At 46.5% G+C, this 25,193-nt stretch overlaps 1 protein-coding gene across 2 annotated transcripts in view; it reads right to left on the reverse strand.

Moving 5' to 3' along the window:
• Positions 1 to 25,193, reverse strand: part of FRMD6 (FERM domain containing 6) — a 1,098,768-nt gene that overhangs the window by 157,731 nt on the left and 915,844 nt on the right. For both annotated transcript variants that reach the window (XM_085626961.1, XM_085626960.1), the window contains exon 4: positions 20,556 to 20,710. The gene's annotated coding sequence lies outside the window, so the exon portion shown is untranslated. The remainder of the gene's footprint in view (positions 1 to 20,555; positions 20,711 to 25,193) is intronic.

Genomic DNA, 25,193 nt, shown 5'->3' on the forward strand with positions numbered 1-25,193 from the left:
CTTCCAGTTTCTCTCCCACCAATCACGCAACGCCTCGCGGCCCCCGCTTCGCGGGAGCCGCTCGCAGGGCTCAGTCTCTACATAAATCTCGGCTGGTCTTCACTACCCGTGTGCCTCCCACTGCATAAGGACCTGCCAGGACGCTTTGCTGCCAGAAGGGGGAAGGCTGTTGCATCGCTCTGCTGCGGGACTGCGAGGACCAGGGTGCTCAGCGTTCAGCTGATCGGACTCACCTGGTTCCTCTTCCCGTTTCTCTCCCACCAATCACGCAACGCCTCGCGGCCCCCGCTTCGCGGGAGCGGCTCGCAGGGCTCAGTCTCTACATAAATCTCGGCTGGTCTTCACTACCCGTGTGCCTCCCACTGCCTAAGGACCTGCCAGGACGCTTTGCTGCCAGAAGGGGGAAGGCTGTTGCATCGCTCTGCTGCGGGACTGCGAGGACCAGGGTGCTCAGCGTTCAGCTGATCGGACTCACCTGGTTCCTCTTCCCGGCCCCGCCCCCTCTTGACCCCTTGCTTTAGTCCTCGCCCGAACGCGCTAGCGGTACGCGCGCGGGACATAGCCCGGGGCGAAGACCGGGCAAAGAGCGGGCCGTTTGTGGCCGTTCGTGGTCGGCCGTGGACGGGACGGGTCCATATCCTCGGGGGTGACACTGCCTACTTCATACAAACAGTTGTGCCAGTGGGAATTACTTATATACTACTACTTGTGGATTGTTAGACAGTTGCAGCAGTTGTTGTCACTTCTTCATTGCTTACTAAGTGTCTCTAGGCTCTCTCCTTTGTTTTTCTATTTTTTTTTTTTTCTGGCCACTCTTTGGTTCTGTGTGCTGTTTTTCCCAAAATGTCATCTCTTAGGTCTGGTAGAAAGTTCACGCAGGATAGTACTATGGGTCGTGTTACGGGGACCCTGGATAACTTTATCACGAGAGCAACCAGGGTCCTCGAGCAGGAAATTATTTTGACAGAAAAACGACTGTCCTTAGAAATCTCTTCTAAGAGATCGTCTCTTGGGAATATTATGGAAGTTACTTCCCCTGATCCCAGGCCACCCCAAACACTAATCGACCAATCAGGTAATAACGAGCTTGGGTCAGTGGTCCCTCAAACCCTGAGTTCGCTGGATGGTTCATCTGTCATCGCCGGTACTTCTGAACCCTGTGGCCAGCCCTCAAATACTAGTGTTATCCACTCGTTGCCCATCAAAAAGCAGCCTGGTATTGAGACTTTAATTCGGGGTGGCAAACCTCCGTTAACTAATAGGAAGAGGAAATGTGGCGGAGTGCATCCTAGGGGTAAACGTGCCAAAGTGTCCAAGATGTCCAATGATGGGTGTCTTATTCCATCCCACACCCCTCTGTTCCCCGGACATCTCGAACCTTTAGAGCAACTACTCAAATCATTTTTCCTACCCCTCAATGAAAGAGTTAATCGTCTATCTACCTCACTTGAGAAGTTAGAGAGTATGGTGTTGTCTAATTCGTCCCTAATGGAGAAGATAATGGTATCACAATCTGTCCCTACGATATCATTAACTCCCGATATTGCTCTCGATGTAGGGGTCGCTTTTAGGGGCACCACCCCTCAGGTTAGTGCATCTTCCAATTTACCTGTTTCTAATGCACATGTTGCGGACGTTTCCCATATTCCATCCACTCTCGCCACGTCTGTCGACCCAGCCTGTAATGTTGCTACTAATTTAAGTAACTTTGCAACTGGCCATTCTAACACTGACGACGGCAGTCGTTTTCACAAATTTCCCTGTATAAATCTCCCCCCAGAGTCGAAACCATATACAGTCATTATGGCGGGTGTTCCTAGGCTTCTGCAGGTTAAGACAGAATCCCACAATGAATTGAAGAACAAAGTAATTTATTGGCTAAATCGTCACAGACCACTTCCGGCTAGACTCTGTGCCGAAATTCTTACTGTCCGTAGGGTGTGTTGGTTGGGCAAGGGGGTCAAAGGTGTGGAGGGCGATTGTGTGATTATTAATTTTCGGGATCCTAAGGTAGTGTCCTATATATGTTCCTATTCCAATTCTACGAACAATACTGGTATAATCACCCTGGATTTGTCGCATTTTTACCCTCTTGGTCAGTGTGTTTTTTCTGATGATCTGGTTTCTGGCTGGGAAAGGGTCAATAGGGGTTCTTCTCGTCACCCAGGTCCAGACTTCCACCTCCCATTGTTCAACTCTTTTGCCCCCTTGAACAACCTGGATGGGGTTGATTGACCACTCACAAACTGGCACACCCAGGGCAGTGTGTTTAAGGATTCAGTTGACTTTGCTTATCCTGGGTTTGCCAGTTGGGGTGGGCCCAGGAGGGCTTCCTTGGGGCCGGGTATTTTGCTTTTGGATTCTGTGTACGATCCCGCTACTGCCCCAGCTAGTAATTTAGCTCTTCACCCACTTGCTCTGGTATGTCATGAAAATCTTTCACCCCCCAGTTGTATAACTGGTAACACTCAAAGAATCGAGCGGACACCATGCGTGGATGTGGCGTTTATTGCCATACCACAAACCTTGTCCGTTGCTTCCTGTGTTTTAGCGACTGATAGTATGACATCTGATATTAGTGTTTCCCACTTAGTAGCCCCTCGGTCCTCACCATCATTGTTACCACTCGAATCTTCCAGCTCCCCCCTCCTTACCCTGGTCTCTTGGAACATTGCCGGTCTCCGCAGTAAAATCTCTACGGAAGACTGGTCGGTTTGGGTATCCTCCCACAATATCCTTGTTTTTCAGGAAACGTGGGCTGTGGATCCCATCTATTTTCCTGGGTATGTGAACTTTTTTAAGGGGGCTTCCAGTGGTCTTAGGGGTCGTCCTTCGGGGGGACTTTGCATATGGGTTAGGCAAACCCTTAGGTTTACCTTAACCGAAATGGCTATTGATAACCCCGATTTATTGATCGTCTCCCTGCAACACAATAACGACCCCAAAATTTTGATTATTAACATATACAATAGGGGTCTACCGGGTGGGCATGGTTCAAACACCTTTTCACAATTGGACGGGTTTTTGGATACCGTCGATCCAAGCCTAAATGTGGTGATAGTGGGTGACCTTAATTGTTGTTTTGAGCCAATGCATCCCGCTTGGGAATCACTCACTTTGGAGGTGGATACCATCCTGAACATCCCCTCTCTCGACCTTCCACCCATTAAGAGGTGGACTGAGTCCGCTGTTCAGTGGATGAGTTTATGTATGGAACGTGGCTTTCGGGCTGCAAATGGACGCACGCCTTCAGATAAAAATGGCAAAGTGACTTTCTCTGATAGCCGCGGCCGTAGTAGTAGAATTGACTATGCATTAATTAAGGTGGAGTTCTGGCCCTCTCTAAGCGACATGATGGTTATTGACCGCGCTGAGAGTGACCACGACCCCTTAGTCTTGTCACTCCTGCTTTGCCCCGACCACAGAAATCCACAAACCGAGTTAGTGACAGCTGACGTTCTCCTTGCCAACAACCAGCGGAGAGTGCGTTGGGAAAAAGTCGCCCTTGATAGTTCAGTAGTTTCCGAGATCAGTCGAAAAGTCTCCTGTGCATTGGAAGAACTGCAGTCTTTTTGGGACCTGGAGGATGTTGTTGGTGAATCTACTAACATTCATGAAACCCTATTTTCAGGCCTCAAGTCCCATTTTTCAAAATCTTGTAAAGCCAAGGGATACCACATCCCAAAACCAAGCTCCTGGTATACTAAAGCTTGCCGGATGTCCTACAGTAAACTGAAAATTGCCATTAATACCAAAAATCAGGCAATTATTAGATCTGCTAGGAAAAATTATAATAAGGCCAAAATACAAGCAAAGCAAGACTGGGATAACGATCACTGGAATGAACTCTTGGCGGCAAGCAAACATAGGAACTTAACATTGTTCTGGCATATTTTGAAGTGGGGCAAACATCCGTGTATGCAGACTCCCTCTAATAACGTAGCCCCGGACTTATGGGTGGCACATTATGAATCCCAGTTTACGGCCACAAATCAGGCTGAAGCCCCCATTTCTTCGCTCAGCAGGGATCTGACAATTTCTCCAAATTTTAAATTTGAGGAAGTTGAGGTCATGTCTGCTCTTTCTAAGGTGCCTGGTGGCAGGGCTCCAGGAATTGACACTGTCCCTGCGGACCTTTTCAAATCCGATCTTGGCACTTGGGTGCCTTACATTACTCGCCTGGCCAATGCTATAGTTAAGGGGGCTCCCATCCCGGAATCTTGGAAGGGTGCCGAGATTCTACCTATTTTTAAAAAAGGTGATCGTTCCTGCCCGGGGAATTATCGCCCCATTAGTCTTATTGACTCTATCCAAAAAACATTTGCAAGAATGATCCTGGCAAGGATCCAGTCATGGATCGAGCAGGACGATATTATCTCGCCTCTGCAGGCCGGCTTCAGGTCCCATATTAGTACCATAGACCAGGCATTCAAATTTCAATTGATTGTCTGGAAGACGGTGTATCCTTGTGGTGGAACAATATATGCCGCATTTGTAGATCTTCGGTCTGCATTTGACCTAGTTAATAGGACTAAACTTTGGGAAGTATTAGCAGTGCTTGGGATGCCAGATGATCTTTTAAACCTCATTATTAGACTGCACGAAAACAACTTCGCCCAAATTAGATGGGGTAATCAAGACCAGGTTACTGAAAGATTTAAAGTAAGTAGGGGTGTCAGGCAAGGGTGCGTCCTTGCGCCTACTTTATTTCTGCTTTTTATTAATAGAGTTGTGCAATATTTTTCCTCCATCTCTACGGACGCCCCCACGGTGGGTGGTTCTAAAATACCCCTCCTTATGTTTGCAGATGACACCCTACTTTTATCCCAGACTTTGTCTGGGTTACAGACGGCTTTGAATGTGTTTGCCAATTATTGCTCTGACTTTGACCTTCTAGTTAATGTTTCCAAAACGAAATATATGGTATTCAACAAAGGGAAGCATGTGAAAGGGCATGTGTCTATGAATAACGACACTCTGGAACGAACTAACATCATGACCTATTTGGGGGTAGTATTTGAAAACAAGCTTAGTTGGAGGCCACAAATAGATGTTCTTTCCTTGAAATTTGCTCAACTTTCCGGTTGTTTGGTCAAAGATGAGAGACAGTCACAGACGAAATTGATAGGCCCCCCTATTAAAATTTATAATGCTAGGATAAATTCAGCTATTCTTTATGGTGCCGAACTTTGGGGCTTTGCTGATCTTTCTCCCTTGGTCAAGGCTCAATACAAATTTCTAAGAAAACTTACGGCCCTCCCTTGTTCCACCCCATTGAAACCGCTTTTGTTGGATCTAGGATGCTATTCTTTTGATGACATAGCAAGATTTAAACCCCTGGCTTTTTGGAGGAGACTCTGGACGACTCCGGAATTAGGTCCCTATGCCAGGGCTTTCTTAGATGTCCGCTCTATTTTGGGTTCCGATAACATTATATGGTTCAGGCAGGTCAGATTACTATTGGAATCTATGGGACTAGGATTACTCTGGACTGACCCAGGTGCCAACCCTTTTCCATCCAAGAAAGATTTTAAAAATCTCTATTGGTTAATGGTTTTTCAAAAACAATCGTCCCAGGTTCATGTAGAGTCTTTGTCCGGCAGGTTTTTTGAATATAAAACAGTTCCTCTTCTTGAAGCCTACTGGGACATTATCTCCAGGCCTAGTGATCGAAAACTTTACCATCAATTTAGGGTTGGTACTTTACCAACAAAATCATTTACCAATAAATGGAAGGGTGGGTCTTCTGAGTTATGCAGCTGGTGCCCAGATTGTGTTGATTCAGTAGGGCACATATTTTTTGCTTGCCCGGCTTATACTGCCCCCAGGGCCAAATGGCTTAAACCTATCTGCCGTAATCTGGGTACTAGACAGGGGTTTGCAGCCCTTAGTATCTTGAGATTTGATACTAGTGAATGTGTTGTTGCAGTGGCCAAATTTTTGGGTTGGACATGGATAATTAGGAATAGGAGGCAATAGTTTTTATGTGTAATGCTGTGTCTTTGAATGGCCACCATTGTATTGTGATTTTATGGTCTATGTTTTTTTACATCTGTTTTCTGTATTTTTAATTGTATGTAAGTGTCTTTTATGATGAAATTGTATCGATAATAAAGACAAACGAAACGATATGTCACCTCCACTTTAAGCCTGGTATATGATGTGATTTCAACTGTAAGTGTGCTGTGTTCCTGCTAACCTGGCCCCCTGTGACAGATCTATTTCCCAAAAACTGTACAATTGTACCCCAATTGGCAATACCTTTAGCACCCCCTGTAAGTCCCTAGTAGAAGGTACCCCTGGTACCTAGGGCCTGAGGTACTAAAGAGGGTCCTCAAGGACAGCAACACAAATGGTGCCACCCTAAAGGACCTCTCACTAAGATCAGTCAAAGCTGCCATGGCAGACTATTGTCTTGGTGCAGACAAACGTGAACACACATGGGGCATACAGCTTGTGTGCAATGCCATCAGAAACTGCATGCAGTATAGTCACTCCTACAGTAGGCCTTACAGCTCTAAGGCGAGGTGCCCTATACTACATGTGAGGATATAACTGAATGAACAGATACACCCCATTGCTGGTCAGTTTCATTACTGCCAGCGCAAATGAAAAGGGAAACCATTTCGAAGCATGTGCTGGACACTGGTGAAAATGACTTCCCCAGCTACATGATGGCTTCATTGAAAATAGGGATGTTTGGTATCAAACATCTTGAGTTCATAAACTCCCTCTGATGCCGGCGGCAGACTTATTGATATATGTACACAGAGGGCACCTTAGAGGTGCCCCCTGAAAACGTACCAGCTACTGGTGTGTTGACTGACTGGTTTTTCCCATCCTGCCACCAGAGACAGGTTTCAGACCCTGAAGGGTGAGTGCCTTTGCTCCCAGAGGACCATAAACCTGCCTGCTCGGGCAGAGGGTGCTTTGTATCCCCACCTACAGGATGATCTGCAGATTACCATTCCAAGGGAGGGAAGCTTTAAAGAGCCCATGTCTTTGGTATGTTAATCTGACTTATCGCACAAGATAGGAACTCAACCCCCTTTGTCCAGAGCCCTTGGCGCCTGGACAGGCGGGAAAATTAGCTAAGCAAGATAGTCGTGTCCACCTTCAGGCTAGTACCACCCCTAAGATAGGCTACCTGAAGTGGAACCAAGTTTTCACAATTGTCCATCTTGGTGATGACAAACTTAGGATGTTTAGGACAGGGTTATGCCCATTGGCTATACCCTACACTCCCCTAACGCCCATAAACTCAGTATTTTGGGAAGTCCTGGCAGGAAATCAAATCCTAATGACCTACGAAAAAGAACGGCACGGAAGAGCCATGGAAGCAAATACTGAAGAAGAGCAACTGATTTGGCACCAGCCCGGCCAGCCTGTCTGCTGTTTCTTGTCACAATATGCCAAGGTCAACTCATCCTGCAAGCTCTCATGCCTCCAAAGCCTGGGAGGATGGCCTGCCTTCAATATAGACTCAAGGAACTCCTGTGGAGTAGGGGAGCTGCACACCTGCAGGCACCCCAAGAAACCGAGAGGACTTCAAACCTGCAAAAACACCTGATACCGCCAAGCACCACTGCACCCAAGCCCCCCAGCCCAAGTCAAAGTGGGCCAGTGGTGTCAGCATGGTCTCCAAACCCTCAAGAGACAAGGTACACTTTGGTTTCACCCCTCGTGAACTCTCCGAAGCCACCTACGGCCTCTGGGTGCAGGCCCCCTCAAATGCAAGTGCTCCTGCACGAAGAAACCCACACCTCAAAGACCCTCTGTACCCAGCTGCCCCGGCCCGAGGAGAAGAGGAACATCGGTGTCCTCACATCCCCCAGCATCACAAGACTCGAATCCGGCATGCTGAAGGCACACAGAGCAGTAAGAGCAGAGAAATACCACTTTCTATAAGTGGCATTTCTAAAATAGTAATGTTAAATCCAAATTTACCTGTAAAGAGGATTTATCGATACCATTCTAAAGATATAAAACATGATGCAGCTACTCTTTTTTAATCAGGAATTACAGCTTAAAAGTGCATTAAGGCAGACCAAATGTTAACCTATGAGAGAAGTAGGCCTCACAGTAGTGAAAAATGAAATTTGGGTGTTTGCTACTACCATGACATGCACAACTTAAAGGTACATGCTCTACCTTTTACTTACACAGCACCCTGCCCTATGAGCTATCTAGGACCTACCTTAGGGGTGAAGTATGTGTAATAAAAGGGGAGGTTAAGGCTTGGCAAGTAGTTTTAAATTCTAGGTCAAAGTGGCAGTAAAGTGCACTCACAGGCCTTGCAATGGCAGGCCTGAGACAGGTTTGAAAGGCTACTTGTGTGGGTGGCTCAATCAGTGCTGCAGGCCCACTAGTAGCATATAGGTTATAGGCCCTGTGTATATGGTATACCACTTTACAAGGGACTTACAAGTAAACTAAATATGCCAATTCTGTATACACCAATGTTACCACATTTAGGGGAGAAGCACATGCACTTTAACACGAGTCTGCAGTGGTAGAGTGGTCAGAGTCCTAAGGCCAACAAAAAGAATCAGATGATGAAGCATGCCACTATGGTGGGTGAGGGCCTGTGTATCCTAAAAAGGTTACTTTCTATGTCAGACCTACAACATCAACACCTATGTTGTGTTAATATATTCAGAGAACATCTCACTCATTTAGACAGCAAACAAATGCACCATGGTGGGATCCCTATTTCACAATGCTCAAATTAAACCCTTGAAGGACCTTAAGATTCAATATCAACTAACTAAATACAACAGGTTCTCCTACATGTAGTTCCGACACTGTGAATAGAGCCATCTTATTAAGCAAGGAGCCACAAGACTGCAACATCATTTGAGAAATTACTCAAAGATGGGCTGCATGTTACCACTTATTATCCACCATATACAAGGACTTCAAGGTAGACCCAGTAGGGCTTTTATCAAGGTTGAATTTCATTTGGGCATGTCATAGGCAACTCTGCTGTCGTTCCTGGGTCTATCCATACAGCATTTATCTTGATTTCTTCTAACCAGAACACTTCTTTGGGTTTCTCTAAGTCAACTCTGGTTTACTTGTAAGGAGCATTACTTATAGCTATATTTCTCTTTTGCATGTCTGCTGATAACTATTTGCTGCTCCAGGAGGCTCTCAGATCATCTGTCTTACATGGCTGTTTGTATACAGTACCTGCCTCCTCACCAATTGCCCCTGGGAAACTATACAGAGCATCAGCCATGAGTGTGTCTGCGCGGTTAGACAACATACACTGTAGGATTGGTGTCAGACGAGCTCTGATCACCCCCACCGGGTTTGTTAGCCTTTCTGTATCAGCTGGCTCACAGTGCCACTATAATCTCATCTTACCAATGAGAGAATAGTTTCTGGCAACCTCAGAACATGACAACCCTGATCCCTCAGGACTGTGGAAATAATGTACTACCTTTCGCTCAGTCACTCGTGTTTACTTAGTTTTTCTCAGAGAGATACACCGAATAAAACAAGCTGGGCGTTTTCAATAATCATTTATTGAACAGTTGTTATTCTGGTGTAGAATAGGTGTGCTGCAACAACCGTTAGACAGTATAGGATATAAAATGATTAACGGTACTATGAAAGTAAAAGGATGGTATAGTTCTACCATCTCACTCAAATCATGAATACATTCAAGTATATAAAACACATGATAAAAGGTGTGTACTTCTACGATGCCTCCCTACCTAGATGTACCAAAGTGTACCTAGCATGGGTGTAGGTGTTAAGCCAAGAATTCCTCTAAGATCTAGTCAACCCCATTACCTTAAGTGAGACTGTGGGACCCCGTCCTGGTCTCGAGCTGGACACTCCGCGAGGGATGTTAGACCACTGTGAGCTGGAGTGTCTGCATGCAGGAACCTCAGCGTCTCTGGTCAGTGTGTCGGCCGGGATGTCTCGATCTCCTCTAGCTATCTTAGCAAGATGTGATGTATATGTACCCAAAGGTCTCCCCTGGGGTCCTACCTTGCTGTGTTACTGTGTTGGCCTAAGGATGACGTAGGGCCTGAACATTGTACATAGATTTTATACAGGAGATGGTAGTCCTGCTGTGCTTCCAAGAGCCCTCATGCATAATGTATGAGATTTCGAACCAGGGAAAACCTGTGTTCTGAATGCAGTGTAATATCTAGGTAAAAGGTCAGTCCCTGTAAACTGTGACTAGTGTAATGTAGGGAGAGAATATAGGTGAAGGGTAATGAGTTTACCGAGGCCTATTTTATAGTACCTATATGGAATATAACAAGTGCTTCTATCGAGCGCATGCCTGGGCTGCTCCTCTGTCAGCCATAGATGCATTCCATGGATACCCTTTCAGTATTTTACTTTGAAACATAAGTAATGTAAATTGCATGTGTTCTATTTCTCATTGTTCTGTCTGCTATCATATGCCTAGACAAAGTGACTCATGACAAGTTAAGCAACAAGCACAAAGTGAAGAGGATGTGGCCTAATGGCTAGAGGGGTCGACCTTGAAGCTGTGGAACTGGGTTCGAGTCTCAGCAGGAACACTCAACATCCTGCGATTCTGGGCAAATCACGTAATTTCCTAATGCCTAACAAAACAAATGTGTCCATCTGTAATGCAACTGATGTTCATGTAAAGCGCTCTGATACCTTCGGGCCGTGTTCGCACTATATAAAACTTCCCCTTGCCCCAAAAAATGTTTGAATTAATCTCAACTGCTGGCAATCACCTTGGACTGCATTCCAGTCCATTGTGCCACTTTAGACAGAGACCTGTCATATGCAAATCAGTATTAGTCTTGCTCCACTAGCAACAGTCCAGTATGAGCTACCAGACCAGGTCGCTTGCAGACAGAAACACATTCAGCCCCAGAGCGGTGCAAGCTACTTATGTCTCATCAGTGAGGTATAGCCTGAGTCATGTGGCACAGTGAGCACAGGTCTATAGAGTGATAGATGGAATGCTTGAATTAATTTCGACCACTGGCAATAACTCTAACCCAGTCCTTCATTTTATATTCACTGTGCCACTCTATAAATAGAGACTGGTTATTTGCAAATCCGTCTGGGTTTTGCTCCAATAGAAACAGTCCAACCTCACCTGCCAAACCAGTTCTCCTTCAGATGAGAAAACAAGCATCCCCAGACCTGTTACAACCTACAGTCTGGGGTCACTTGTGGTCCCTTCTTGGGGGGGAAGAGGACTTGCCCACCAGTTTGGGATGGACTGTTCCTATGATGAACTGGGTCAGTACTGATTTGATTATGGCATGTCTCTGTCTAGAGTGGCATGGTGAGTCAAAACAATGGACTGGAATGAGGCCGTGAGAGATGTCCAGTAGCTGAGATTCATTCAGGCATTCCATCCATCACCATCTTGTTTGTTGCACTAAGACAATTTAAGAGTACCACTCTGGTCACTCATGCATGACTTCAAAATGCTTCCCAAATGGGTCACAATGCAATATAACATTCTACCGGCCATGTTCTCCCCCCACGGAGTAGCATGCTTACAGTCCACTTAAGCTTTTAGACTTCTTGCAAGGGGTATGAAGCGCTATATGCATGCAGTTGAAAAATAGCACAATAAAATATAATAAGACAATACCTCATGCAAGAAGCCAAAACATAAGGTAGGATAAGCGCTCCTCACATAAGATTGCTTCTCTCTCCATGTCAGAGTAATAACACTTGCATTATTGTAGGAATTTGTGACTTAATACTGACTGGTCTTTACAAAGTCACATAAGAAGTCCTGACCAGATGTTATGTTATATTATTCATGCAGCGTGCAACTGCCACAAATGTTGCATCATAGTGCTATGTAATGATAAATGGTGTTCTGTCACAAAATTGAGTTTTAAATATCAGTCTGTCAATGGGCTTTGGGGGGCAGCCGACCGCAAGGCGTTGTGCCCCCTTGGGGATTTTGGGACATGTTGCAGCCCAGGCTGTCTTGGGCTTCTTTTGGGCTCTTTTTCAGCTGGGCTGTATTGGGCTTTATCGCCCAGCTTATATACGGCCATTTTTATAATTCCTGTCACCATTTTGTGGTGACACGGTCGCGGTTAATTTAGTTAGGACAATTTTTATAATTATTTTGGCAAATTACGGTACGTAACTTTAGGTAATAATGTAAGAGTTGCAGGCGTGCAGCAGGTGGTGTGGTGGCAGTAGCGCTCACTTGCTCATTCCCGCGTGCACTCCACAGGGTGCAGGTAAGAGGGAGGAGATGCTCCGTGAGTAAGGGAACGGCCCCAAGAGGAGAGCATGGCTCGCACGCTGGGAAAGTCCCAGCGCGTCACCTCGTGCTGTCATTTATAGGTGGGGAGGGTGGCAGGGCCAAGGCCCGACTGGGACGTCAGGCGGAGGCATCCGGGTATTTCCAGTACCACGGGCCTGCGGAAGGTGTCAGCGTTGGAGAAGGTGGAGGCTAAGGAAGGGAGGGGAGAGAAAATCTTTTAGAGGGGTTGAGAGAGGAGGGTGGGGAGGGGGGTAGTTGGAAGGTAAGCCCACTGCCCCCAATGTTGGGTGATGGAGGGAGCAGGAGAGGGGGTGATGAGGGGGGCTGATGGCACTAGGGTGGCAAGGTCCCCAGTGTCTATGGCTGCAGGGGGTTGGCCAGAGAGGGCACCAAAAAGTACGACAAGGGGTCCGGAGTGAGGAAGAGGGGTGGGGGTAGGGTATAGACAGGGGCCATATAGAGCAAGTAGGATGTGGGAACCTCTGGCCAGGGGAGGGGGTCAAGCAATAAGTAGAGGGTCCAGCCTCAGTCTAAATTGCGCTGACCTTCAGGCATGGTAAGGGGGTTAGTTGGGATAGGACACGGGAGGGGTTGGCTATGGGTGCCAGATCAAGGTGAAGGACAGGGAGTGAGGGACCCTAATGACAGCACACTGGATCTACATTTTCTTTTTCAGGGACAATGCCACGTGGACATGCAGACTTGGGAGAGTCTTATTTTGTGCACAAACCCTGATGAGAAGAGATGACAGGGTCTCGGGCAGCCATCGGGCAGCCAGCCGGATGGCGACATGGGAAAGCGACAGCACTGCCACATGAAGTTCTGGTGTGGTCTAGGTAGCGCACCACGTGGTTTGGGTCAATGTGGCCTCTCAGTCAGTGTACAGTGGCATAAAGTGGCGTCAGTCGGGGTCAAGGCAGGAGGGCTTACTGTGGCTCCCTGTCCTCCCTCGGAGAGGAACGTCTGTGTGACAAGAAAGGTGGACAACATGTTTGCTGACATGGCCATGGTGCCATCATGGACAGAGGAGAGGGACGTCTGTATAACAAGAAAGGTGGACAATGGGTTTACTGACAAGGCCACGGTGCCGTCAGGGATGGATGAGATGAACATCTGTATAACAAGAAAGGTGGACAACAGGTTTGCTGATAAGGCCATGGTGCCATCAGGGACGGACGAGGGGAACATCTGTGTAACAAAAGGTGGATGACAGTTTTGTTGACAAGGCCACGGTGCCATCAGGGACGGATGATTTTGGCGGGGGCAGGACCAGTTAGATTATGATGAAATGAGTGTGGAAGATGGGGAAATAGTAGAGAACGCGCAGGGGAATGAGGACAGCTGATGGGCGAAGGGTACACAGGGGGGCTCCCATAAGGCATTTGTTCATAGCTCGTTGCAGGATTGTCATCGACGGAATGGGTACACATTCAAAATACACTTTGCCATGACTGCCAGGCCAATAACTGTGTGGACTGACTGGTAAGGGGGTTAAAAAAGAAAGGAATTTTAGTAAAGAGGCTTAATCAGCAATACATTTTCACAAAGCTGATACTGAAATGCGCATATTTTCATATAAGTGCATTGATTAACTTTTACGGGTGTTCATATCACTGAAACCTGGCAGGCATTCAATCATGACTGCATATTTATTGGTTAAATAAATGTGGACATATACCAGTTGCAGCTTTATTTTTTTCACAAAACCCATAATAAATATGGATAAATACAGATAAAGATGACAAAAATAAATATGGATAAATACAGACGGAAATGTCCAAAAAATAAATAGCATAAAACCGGGAGCCTTTGCTATATACCAGCATGGCTACCCAGGATATATTGTGAATTCTGTCGTGCTAGAAGAATAAGCCTGGATGGACATTTCTTTGGCATTTTAAGTTTGGAATCGCAATGCCCCTGTCTTGAAAAATGCTGAAAATATGGAATCCTTTTGGATTACTTGGATGAATATTGGGTTCTGGTTTCTTGACTTTTGTGACTCATATTGAAAGGCAGTGCAACTTGGCGCTGGTGCGTGACGACGCACCAGACAGTTATTGATATTGGGCCGATGGGCGTCATGCTGCTTCTGGCAATATGTGCGCGGGGAACAGTGGGGGGTTTGTAATGCCGTCAATTCCGTATCTCACATTTGTGTTTTTTTCAGGTGTGGTACCTGGGCTGGAAACAACTGATTTGTCAAATATGGATCGTGGGACATTCATTTATTGAATGGGGCTGAATGTCATGAACTACAAAAATGCCGAAGCTGCAACCTTGGGCTGGATGAACAGCTTTTTACAGTGAAATTGCATGGAAAAGGTGCTATGCGTTGACATGAACTTGTAATTTGATTGAATCAGCTATTGAGGAGGCGCGGGTGTCCTGGCACTTTGATGTTACATTGAAGGACAAATGATTTAGGGGTATGCACAGGCCGTGCCCTGTTAAAAGAGATGAAAAGGGACATCATGGAAATTAGGAGGCAGTGTTCCTCGGTAGCATTAGAGAGGGGCGACCAGGCCAGCTGCCATTGACAAGCAGCGGCATAAGACTAACAGGGACATGAGGATGTTTTTGCAGGGAAGAGAGGTTGGCAGGGTAGAACATCTGGGGCTGAGGTTTGAGGCCACATATTTTTTTCAGAGAGGTTGGAGTGCATCTATCACCATACGGGTAATAGTGGTATTTGATTCAGATAAAAGAGGCCTTAGATAAGGTCCTGACAGGGAGCGAAGATAGGATAGGTTCCTAGAAGGGAGGGAGGAAGGAGGATAGGCCTTTTCTGAGTGGCCATAGGCATTTCAGTTGCCATGGTTATATATATTAAGATGATGGTTGTAAACATAGGTGAAGCAGGATAATGGTGGGGAGGTTAGTAATACTTAAATGATAATAGATGTAGGTCAAAGTGTTCATAGTTAATAAAGGTTGACAGTTCAATGCTAGGGAGGAATTACAGTTGCAAGATAAGGATGTTAAAGGAGGTGATAGATTTAGGGGTGGGGTAGGGGGAATTAGGTGAAGTAATGTATAGTGGGGTCTAGTTTTGTGAGGTGAAGGTCTAGGGTAAAATGTATGTGATGTGCAAGTGTCTTCAATAAAGCAGCATTTTTCACATAAGAATGGAGTATGTGGTCTGTGCTCCTCCTTATGGCCCAAAATATTGTTTCCATATTATTGACTACCACGTCTAATTAAAGTTAGTATATATATAGGTAAGTTTAGATGTTTTATCCTTAACTCCACACCTTGACTATAGCCATACAGTCAAGGCATGCCTATATGGAGTTAAGATTAGTAACCATTACATAAGTATGTATACAGTATTGTGGTAGTCGATATTCTGGATACAATATTATGGTACGCTAGAATTTTGTCACTTGTCATTGTTACTTACATCTTGTAAGAAGAGCGTCAAAGACAGACTCTATCCAAAAGTAGAAATAGTACATGTAAGTATTTGATTAAAAAACTTTCATCATCTCTATTAAATGTAAATTTGATACTTGTATAGCGCACTACTCACCCGCAAGGGTCTCAAGGCGCTTGTACGAATACCGCTGTGGAACCCATCCTGGCTTTCCCTGTGAGGCGTCCACTCCTGCGCACCCCCAAGGTGGAGGCCAGGCATCCTTAGCGTTGTGGGGGCCGTTGTGGAGATTAAGCAAGCTATTGCCCAGAGTTGCAGAGTGGGACTCCATGATTCGAATAGGCACCGAGGCGAGAATTATCAGGTCCGTGGAATTTTTGAGCCCAAGACCCGCCGAGGCGGGGAATTGAACCCTGGTCCCGGGCTAGACCTCTGCATCAGGGTCTGCCGCTCTAATCATTGAGCCACACTTCTTTCAGGCCTTGCGCTCTGCCTAATGCTCCCCAGCTTTCAGGCCAAACATCAGCATGGCAGGAGCGAAGGGTAGAAGCTAGCTTGATTGGCAGTTTGTCCCATCCTGGTCATTTTTTGTGTCTGCTAATAACTGAGATTGTTAGGCAGTCTCAGCAAATTAGGAGAGGAGGAAATGATTTGGGCCAGTCTTTGCTCGGGCAAGGATAGGTGCTTACAGTATCTGTCTTGCATGTAAATCTGTCGGTTGTCTTTTTTTTATACATGCACATTGCATGTGGAAAGAGAGAGTCCGCTCAGCCACTCTGCATTCACACATAGAGCACTTGAAAAGCTGAGATTCCCTAAGCTAAGGGCCTGAGTTCAGGCTTTCAGCTTAATTAATGTGTATGAAAGTTTCGGACAATACACTTTAATCAGACAGCTGCAACGTTTTGGGTAGCACAGGCAAAAGGATCAAATCCCATGCAGCAGAAAGCAGGTACTGTGTGAGAAAATTGTGCTTTACCCCTAAACAATGGAGACGAGCTATCAACCTTTTTCAATTTCCAATGAGATTTCCCTATAGCCTCCATTCATTCTTAGGTTCCACCTGGAATTATGAAGAGAGATGGAGGGTTGAGCCCTCTCGATTAACGTTGGTAAGGAATAGATGTCAGACGTTTTGCTAATGTTTATCACATGCTTGGTTTTCTGCGACCGCAGAGACGAAGCACTTTACTTTCAAAGGAATAGGAAGACTATTTGTCATAACGAAGCTCTGCCTTGAAAAAGCCCACGGCCAATGGGCCACTAGGGCGAAACACGTGTCGGCTTTTCTTTTCACTATCTCTGTCTGCACTTTATCTATGGAAATATAAATAAAAACCAAGCACGTGATAAACATTAGCAAAACGTCTGACATCTATTCCTTACCAACATTGACTAATCGAGAGGGCACAATCCTCCATCTCTCTTCACACTCAACTCTACAATGGCTCTTGGGTGTAGCCATTTACGAGGAATGTGCCACAACTAAATTGGGCCCTGACAATTGTAGCACCAAAAGTCCAGAACTTTCCACCCAAACAGTAACCTACACCTGGAATTATAACTAGAGTTTGAACGCAGGCGTGCTGAGATTCGAGGGCTATAAGCATTAGCCGCACAGCTTCAATTTCGGGATATATCACATATGACTAAATTGCATACAGTTTCTTCCCATCAGATCATGTTTCATCAGCACTTTGTTTATAGTCCAAATTAAGATGCAATGGTTTGCAACTGAGAAACCTGATGAAAAGATTTAACTTAAGGCTTATCAGCCAACATGTGAAAATGCAAAGCATCTTCCTCTTCAGCGACGCACAATAGAGGAATGACTGAAGAATAAGCACAACCTCAACTTTTCAAAGGGACTTGTAGCCCTTCCCTTGTCATCAGACGGTGTTTCACAAAGATGTCGAAGCTGGTGGATGCACAATTCTGCCTGTAAGTTCTTAACTTCGAATGTCCTGATTATTTCCCAAGACAAAAAAATGTCGGGAAAATTTGTATATGATTGAACACAACAGTCAGATGCTGTTTTATGGACAATGTTCACCCTTACACTCGCCAAGTGGCAAAAATTCATTCGTTTCATGGTGTGCTCACAGTCTGGTATTGTGAAGGCGGCGAAGCTTGCAAATAATGGACCTTAAAGATTACTATGCTTACAACAATCAATTTCATGTAAGTACCCTGAATAGTATCAATACGTTTCCTTTTGTCTAAATGTGAGCCACCTGCCCAGTGCTTTACCACAAGACAGCATTTGGGTGAACTGATTGGAAAGGTTGTCTTTAAATTAAGGGTGAGCATCAAACTCCCCTCCGTGGACGGAGTTAGCAGTGTTTTACCACTCCATGCCTCCGTTTATGGTGTGGAGTTTTGGCAAAACTTAGACTCCGCCACTTAGCAGAGTTTTATTAACCACCGCCCACCAGCACCCACTATTCTGGCCAAGCTTGATCGCCGTTGCCAAGGAAACCGAGAGCCGACAGAGGACAACCACTTCCGGGCCCACCAGGTCATGTGACTCACATCACCTCCAGTGAAGGACTCTGGAAGGATTGGAGTGATACGAAGCTGTGAGTCAAACCTTGTGTACTTGGTACTGAGGGGTCTGAGTGGATATTTGGCAGTGCACCTGTGGCGAGATCGGGCCCAGGCCTTGTGGCTGCGTGAAGCACTGGGAGGGCCTGGGATGTCGCCTGTGCAGGAGAGGAGCAGCAGTGCAGGCCACAACCGAGGACACCGCAAGGTCAATCCGCTCCATGAAGAGCAGTGGTGAGTGGCAAAAATATGGCAGTATACTTGGTAATCCACTTGGCATTATGTATTCTGTTACTGGTGCATGCTATGTAACTCCCCCTGGTAGCAGAACTCCGCGTAGAATGACTACGCGGATTCCATCCGGGCTTACTTTGAATCAAGGCCAGATATCATCAGAGAGTCAAACAAGCCACTTGTGAATGGGCAAAGTATGCATACGAGTTATCATCGAGGAGTTGTGGTCTCAAGAAGGGTATGAAAAGCAGAGCCTTCACAGGTGTCTTTGGTATCTTCTTTGAAGTTTATTGATCATACAGCATCCCAGCAGAGTACAGCATCTTTCACATAAAATGCTCTCTATCAACTGCTCGCCCTGGAATCCTCATTGACTCCCATTCTATATGTCACTAAGCAACCAGAGCTATGACTTGGTACAACTAGACATCTCTACAGAATATATGAACCAAATTTGCCTAATTGCACACAGACCGAGCTTTCCTCTGTTCCTAAGTTTGGAGCAACGTTTTAACTGTCAGATATATAAATTCCCAGGGGATGCAAATGTACTTACTCCAGAAAGTGTGAGTCAGGCAGCTCTGTTAGAACTTTCTGAATCACCACATTTCAATATAAGTTGCTCACATTGGAAATAGATTTGAAGGCTGACTTTTCCTTGGGGTATCAATATGATCTCAGCAAATCATATTTTAGTCCATGCATCCCCCAACTAGGTAGACCTTTTGGTGAAGTCCTGCCCAAAGTTATCAAGTCCCTCACACGTCCGAAGTCACATTCGACCCACTTTGTTCAGAGATGGGGAAATGACTATGTTTCTGGTGATGGAAACTCCGCTGTCTTTGCTATTGGAAACCTATGATGCAACAATGTGGCCTTCTAACATGCATTTTATCTGCCCTCGTTGGCCATAGGAGGAAGGGAAGACTTGAGCAGGAAAAAATAGTCCTGATCCGTTTGCAGGAGCACTTTCACCCAAAAAGTTCACGCTAACAAGATGGCGTCTCTATACACGGCAAATGGTCTTCCATTGGGTCAACAGAGGCCAGGACCTCAGTTGCACAACTGGCTTACAGAAAGCAGAGGCAGGAGCCTCTCCTGCAAGGCTGGCTGCCCGTCAGGGTGAGATTACTTTCTTCATGCTTAACCACATTATTTTATATTTGGAAACCAGATACTTGTGTGACAGAGTTAATTTGTTTTCTCCATAAATGAAGCAAGGACCTCCCTATACATCCTATTATGAATCCAGTATTCTGCATGTTGGTGGGCAGGGTTAGCTAGCTCACATTTATGTGCAGGACTTTACTTTAAGTGATGTTAATATATTTTTATTAACAGAGCTTTATATAGCGCGAACTTGACCCGAATCGGGTATCAGAGCGCTTTACATAGCACCAGTTAGGTTACATGAGGACACACATTAATTTTTGTTAGGCACTGGAAGATTAAGTGATTTGCCCAGAATCACAGGATGTACACCTGTCATTGGCGAGACTTGAACCCAGTTCCCCAGATTCGAGGTGGACCGCCCTAGCCGTTAGGCTAACTCCTCTACCAATACTGCAACTGTGATATGATTATCATGTGCCATGCTTACATACCGCTGAAATTGGTGCCATAGAAATTCTGTATAGTCCCAGTTTTTGAATAATAATACTAATGCAAATGTAGTGTTGTACTTCATATGGCTATGTAATAGTGTACAAAGATTCGACAGTAGTGCAAAACGTTAAAATGGAAAGGAATGAGCTGCAATGTTTTTCATTTAACAAAAAAATATACGTCAATCAGTTCAAGTAATTTGTTTAAAAAATAACACAGATAAATATATATGAAAATGGATGCCATAAAACCCGAAACCTTAAATATAGGATTTAAATACACTAAATGTGTATTTTCCCACATGGATAAACGATATATTAAGGCCACCAGCAGAATGGAAATATTCTAACAACTGACTACAAAATCCAAGTCATTTTGTTACATTAAAGCCTTGAAATGTAGTATAGAAGATAACATAGCGTAATAAATAAAGGGAGTCCAGGAATTTTAACTAATAACATTTTACATTGTACATGATATACAATTCTGTCCTATGCATTAATAAGTCATCCCTTTAGGTAGAGCAGTGCACATTTTCTCAACACATACCGTATGGTATATTGGCGTAAATCTGGACTGTGTAATTTAGTTGTGATTCTGAACTGATGAAGTGTCTTTCAGCAGCTCAATGGAGGCACCACCGATTCTGGGTACAGTGCTACTTGGCATGCCAGGCAGGAGCCATTATATCACCGGTGGAGGAGCTGCAAATAAAGCGGAAAAAAACTAGTGAAAACAGAGCACTATGCACTTTTAGACTTCTCTGTAAGTTATATAACACCTGTTGCTCTAAGGAGCGATTGATATTGGCCCTTTGTTGATGGCATGGCATGCAATGTCATATCACGCAAAAGTAATCTGCAAGGGCTTTTCTGAAGATATAAAGGCAGTCTGCACAGTATGGATCAAAACATAAAGAAAATAGTGGCATTACTTACTTTCAATAATTTACAACCAGCAAGTAATGACGTAACCATGCAACCTACGATAGCACTGCTATGTTTGTGGGTGCCAGTTCTCGCTGCTTCTTAACCCCACCGGTGCAAGTGGGCAGTAGAGGTAAATGTCTGACATCCCTCTCACCCCACCTGCCTCTAATTGTCCTGCCTGCCTCAAGGTACCCACCCGCTCCCCTTCCTGAACTGTCAGCCCCACCGGTCTGTTGCCTCGTCCACATGCTAGAAGAAACAGGGAGATGCTCCCATAAAGTTGATGCAGGCAGGGTGAGCCCAGTTCCGTGGGGTGTGTCAAACCTGTGATTGTCCATTTCAAGGTGCCTTTATAGTTTATCATCTCTTTTGCCAGCCCATCCAACTGTTCGACAGGCCCCCAAGTAAGTCTATAGGAACTTATAGATGTGCTATGGCCCAAACACACGTTCAAATGGATATTGAACATCACCTTGGAGTTCTCTGACCTCAATAAGACACTAGCTTTTCCACTTCGGTCTGTGGACTGCCAAACTTACAGTGGCACGGCAGGGGCAGCCTGACCGCCATATTACTACTTTGGTGGTCGCACCACCATAGGACCACTGCAACCGCCAGAGAACGCTGTTCCCTGGTGGTGTTCCGACAGTCAGGGGCTAAAAATATGCTGGTGGTGCCGCTGCAGCACCGCCATGAATATTACAAGTTTCCTGACCCCGAGCAGTCTCATGGATGTTCCTGCAGAGCCCCCCTTGCCCCATGCTTTTTGGTGCATGCAGGGTTGGCACATGTTGTGTAACCCTGTGTGCATGCACCCCGAGTTCCTGTGTGGCATGGAATGCACCAGTCCATGCCTTGCAGGAACTGCCTTTGACACTCCCAATGCTGTGGCTTTTTCATAGGCACCGCCATGGGATCGCCAAAGAACCGCCCGCCTGAGACAAAAAAAGTTGTAATCTGGCAGGCGGTGCTCACACAGCTTTGGCGGTCTTGGAGCAGGGCCGTGGCGGCCTGCTCCAAGACCCCCAAGTCGTAATTAGGCCCTTTATGTCTGCAAATGGTCACAGAACTTAGTGACTTGAAAACACCTTGTAGTAAACAGTCGAGGGTACATTGTGGATAAAATGAGGAGAGCATGACGCTTCACACATCTGTTACAGAAAGCATCTCATGCTTGTTCTGATTTGACTCATCTTCCCTCTCTTTGCTACTCTTATGATCTGGTCTTCTTGTTCTTAAGCAAATCTTTTCCTCACTCTCTCCCACCATCCTACTTAATTAACCTCTGTTAGACCTGTCAGCCCTTTGGGTGGTCCCTCCTCATCATTATTTATTTTGTCCCACTTCTGCCTCAAACCCTGTTATATTTTTTCCTTTTTGGGAACCACCAGACTTTTTAGTGTTGATGCAGGATCAGGGAGCCATTTTCCCTACCCCTGGAACTTCTGTCTGAGGGCCTGAGACACAAAATGGTGGCCACCCATTGTCACCTGTGACATCATCAGAACCCACTGGAGATTTCTAGAACCTTCCGTAACATTCTGGAACCCTGTGACGGTGAGAGGCAGTTTAGAATGTTGGGAGGCCATCTCAGAGTGGCAGTTGGCATCTGACTGGAGAAGAGAGAGGACAGAGATAGAAGGAGGTCGGAGTAAGGCAGCAGAGGTGGAAACCAGTGCTTGGAGTGGGGTCCAGAAACCCACCCTTGATGCTAGTCTCTACTGACCAAGCCCAACCTAAAGCCCTGTGTGGGATCAAGAACAGAAGAACCATCTTAAAGGACTGAATATTTGGAACAGGCCTTAAAGAAGAAGAACAGCAAGTTCCTGACCTGTTCAGCAGTGTCCTCCTGGAGTCCTGACGTCGAGAAGCCTGGAGACCTGGGGCCTGAGGTGGAGAAGTGGCGCTGACAGAAAACAGACGTCGTACCCGGAGCCGCCAGAGGTCGAGTGAGGGCGCCGACGGAGGTCGTGGAGAGTCACCGGAGGTCGAGTAAGGAATCACCCGAGGTCGAGTGAGGGCGCCGACGGAGGTCGTGGAGAGGCGCCGGAGGTCGAGTCGGGAGTCACCTGAGGTCGAGGTGAGGCGTCGACGGTGGAGTGAAGTCCGCCCACCGGAGTCGCCGGAAACCGAGGTGAAGCGCGCCGGAGGTCGGGAGTGGAGATCGCACTCCGGAGACACCAGGAAGTGGGGGGTCCGAGTCCCTGTGACGCCGGAAGGCGACATCGACTCGAGACCGTCCAGCGACATCGAGTCGAGACCGTCCAGCGACATCGAGTCGAGACCGCCCAGCGACATCGAGTCGAGACCGCCCAGTGACATCGAGTCGAGACCGTCCAGCGACACCGAGCCGAGACCGCCCAGCGACATCGAGTCGAGGCCGCCCAACGACATCGAACCGAGGCCGCATCACGGCGTCGCCACGCCGCCGAGCGGAGCCGATCATCGTGAAAAGGGCAGTAAGTGGTAGAGGGGGTATCTGAGGCCCTGTGGAGCCCTAAAAGACCATTCTAGGGGCTAAAGGGGTGTTAGAATCAGCCTGAGAGTGCCAGGGGTGAACTGAGACTGGTACAGCGACCTACATAAAGAGCTGTGTGGTTTGGAGGGCCAGATCTGTAGTTTACTCTTGTTCTGCCTCAGCTTAGGCCCCAGCCTTGACCAACCTAGGTGGGACACCCCCATGCCAACCAAGAGTCACCGGAGGTCGAGTAAGGAATCACCCGAGGTCGAGTGAGGGCACCGACGGAGGTCGTGGAGAGGCGCCGGAGGTCGAGTCGGGAGTCACCTGAGGTCGAGGTGAGGCGTCGAAGGTGGAGTGAAGTCCGCCCACCGGAGTCGCCGGAAACCGAGGTGAAGCGCGCCGGAGGTCGGGAGTGGAGATCGCACTCCGGAGACACCAGGAAGTGGGGAGTCCGAGTCCTTGTGACGCCGGAAGGCGACATTGAGTCGAGACCGTCCAGCGACATTGAGTCGAGACCGTCCAGCGACATCGAGTCGAGACCGCCCAGCGACATCGAGTCGAGACCGCCCAGTGACATCGAGTCGAGACCGTCCAGCGACACCGAGCCGAGACCGCCCAGTGACATCGAGTCGAGGCCGCCCAACGACATCGAACCGAGGCCGCCTCACGGCGTCGACACGGCGCCGAGCGGAGCCGATCATCGTGAAAAGGGCAGTAAGTGGTAGAGGGGGTATCTGAGGCCCTGTGGAGCCCTAAAAGACCATTCTAGGGGCTAAAGGGGTGTTAGAATCAGCCTGAGAGTGCCAGGGGTGAACTGAGACTGGTACAGTGACCTACATAAAGAGCTGTGTGGTTTGGAGGGCCAGATCTGTAGTTTACTCTTGTTCTGCCTCAGCTTAGGCCCCAGCCTTGACCAACCTAGGTGGGACACCCCCATGCCAACCAAGTGTCCTTAAGTGGTGTATGGGCAAAGTAAGACCAAGTGACCTCATGTAAATGATTTGAATTGTCACTGTCATTGATTATTTCACCTTATTTATTGGAAGTGCTTTATTTATTGTCATCCACTAATTTATTCCTGCACTATATTTATTGTCTGACTGTATTTATTTGCCATCTGTATTTATTGCACATCTATTTATTCCTTGCTTATTTATGACCTGAACCTATTTATTGAAATTCCAATGTAGTATTATTTATTTGACCTGCTCTTTCAAGAAAAATCTTATTGTCTTGTATTTATGTAATGAAACCTGCAACTAAGAGAAAATAAGATAAAGACATATATATTTTCAACTTGACTTGCATTATTTTTACGGTGTAGTGTCGTTTTTGGAACGGATGAACGCATGGTTATTGTGAGGGTGTGACGTACGCTTAACACGGTGCCTGACCCCAACCGCTCGAGCCAAGCTACCATTGTGCTGGGAACCTGGTGACTGCTAACCCGGTTGCCCGGTTTCCAACAACCTCTCTCCCCTAGATTTCTCGATCCTTCCTCCTCCTCTTTACTCACTTCTTCTGACTTTTCAATACTGTTTACTTCCACAGTTGACCAATGTTGAGCTTCCATTGCTGCATCTTCTCCTCCTAATGTGCCTCCTCTTCAGCTTTCCTTCTGTTTACTTGTACTTTTCTTCATCACTCGGAGATTCTTTCCTGCATTTTTTTGTCCCATCTCTGCTCCTGGTGATCATCTTCTCTCTACCCTCTCTACTCTCATCCCTGTATTTATCCATTATTTCTTTCTTTCCTCACTGCTCCCTTTAGCCTTTCTCTCATGACAAGCATTGGACT

The sequence above is a fragment of the Triturus cristatus genome, chromosome 9 (genome assembly GCF_964204655.1).
Source record: "Triturus cristatus chromosome 9, aTriCri1.1, whole genome shotgun sequence".
NCBI lineage: Eukaryota > Metazoa > Chordata > Amphibia > Caudata > Salamandridae > Triturus > Triturus cristatus.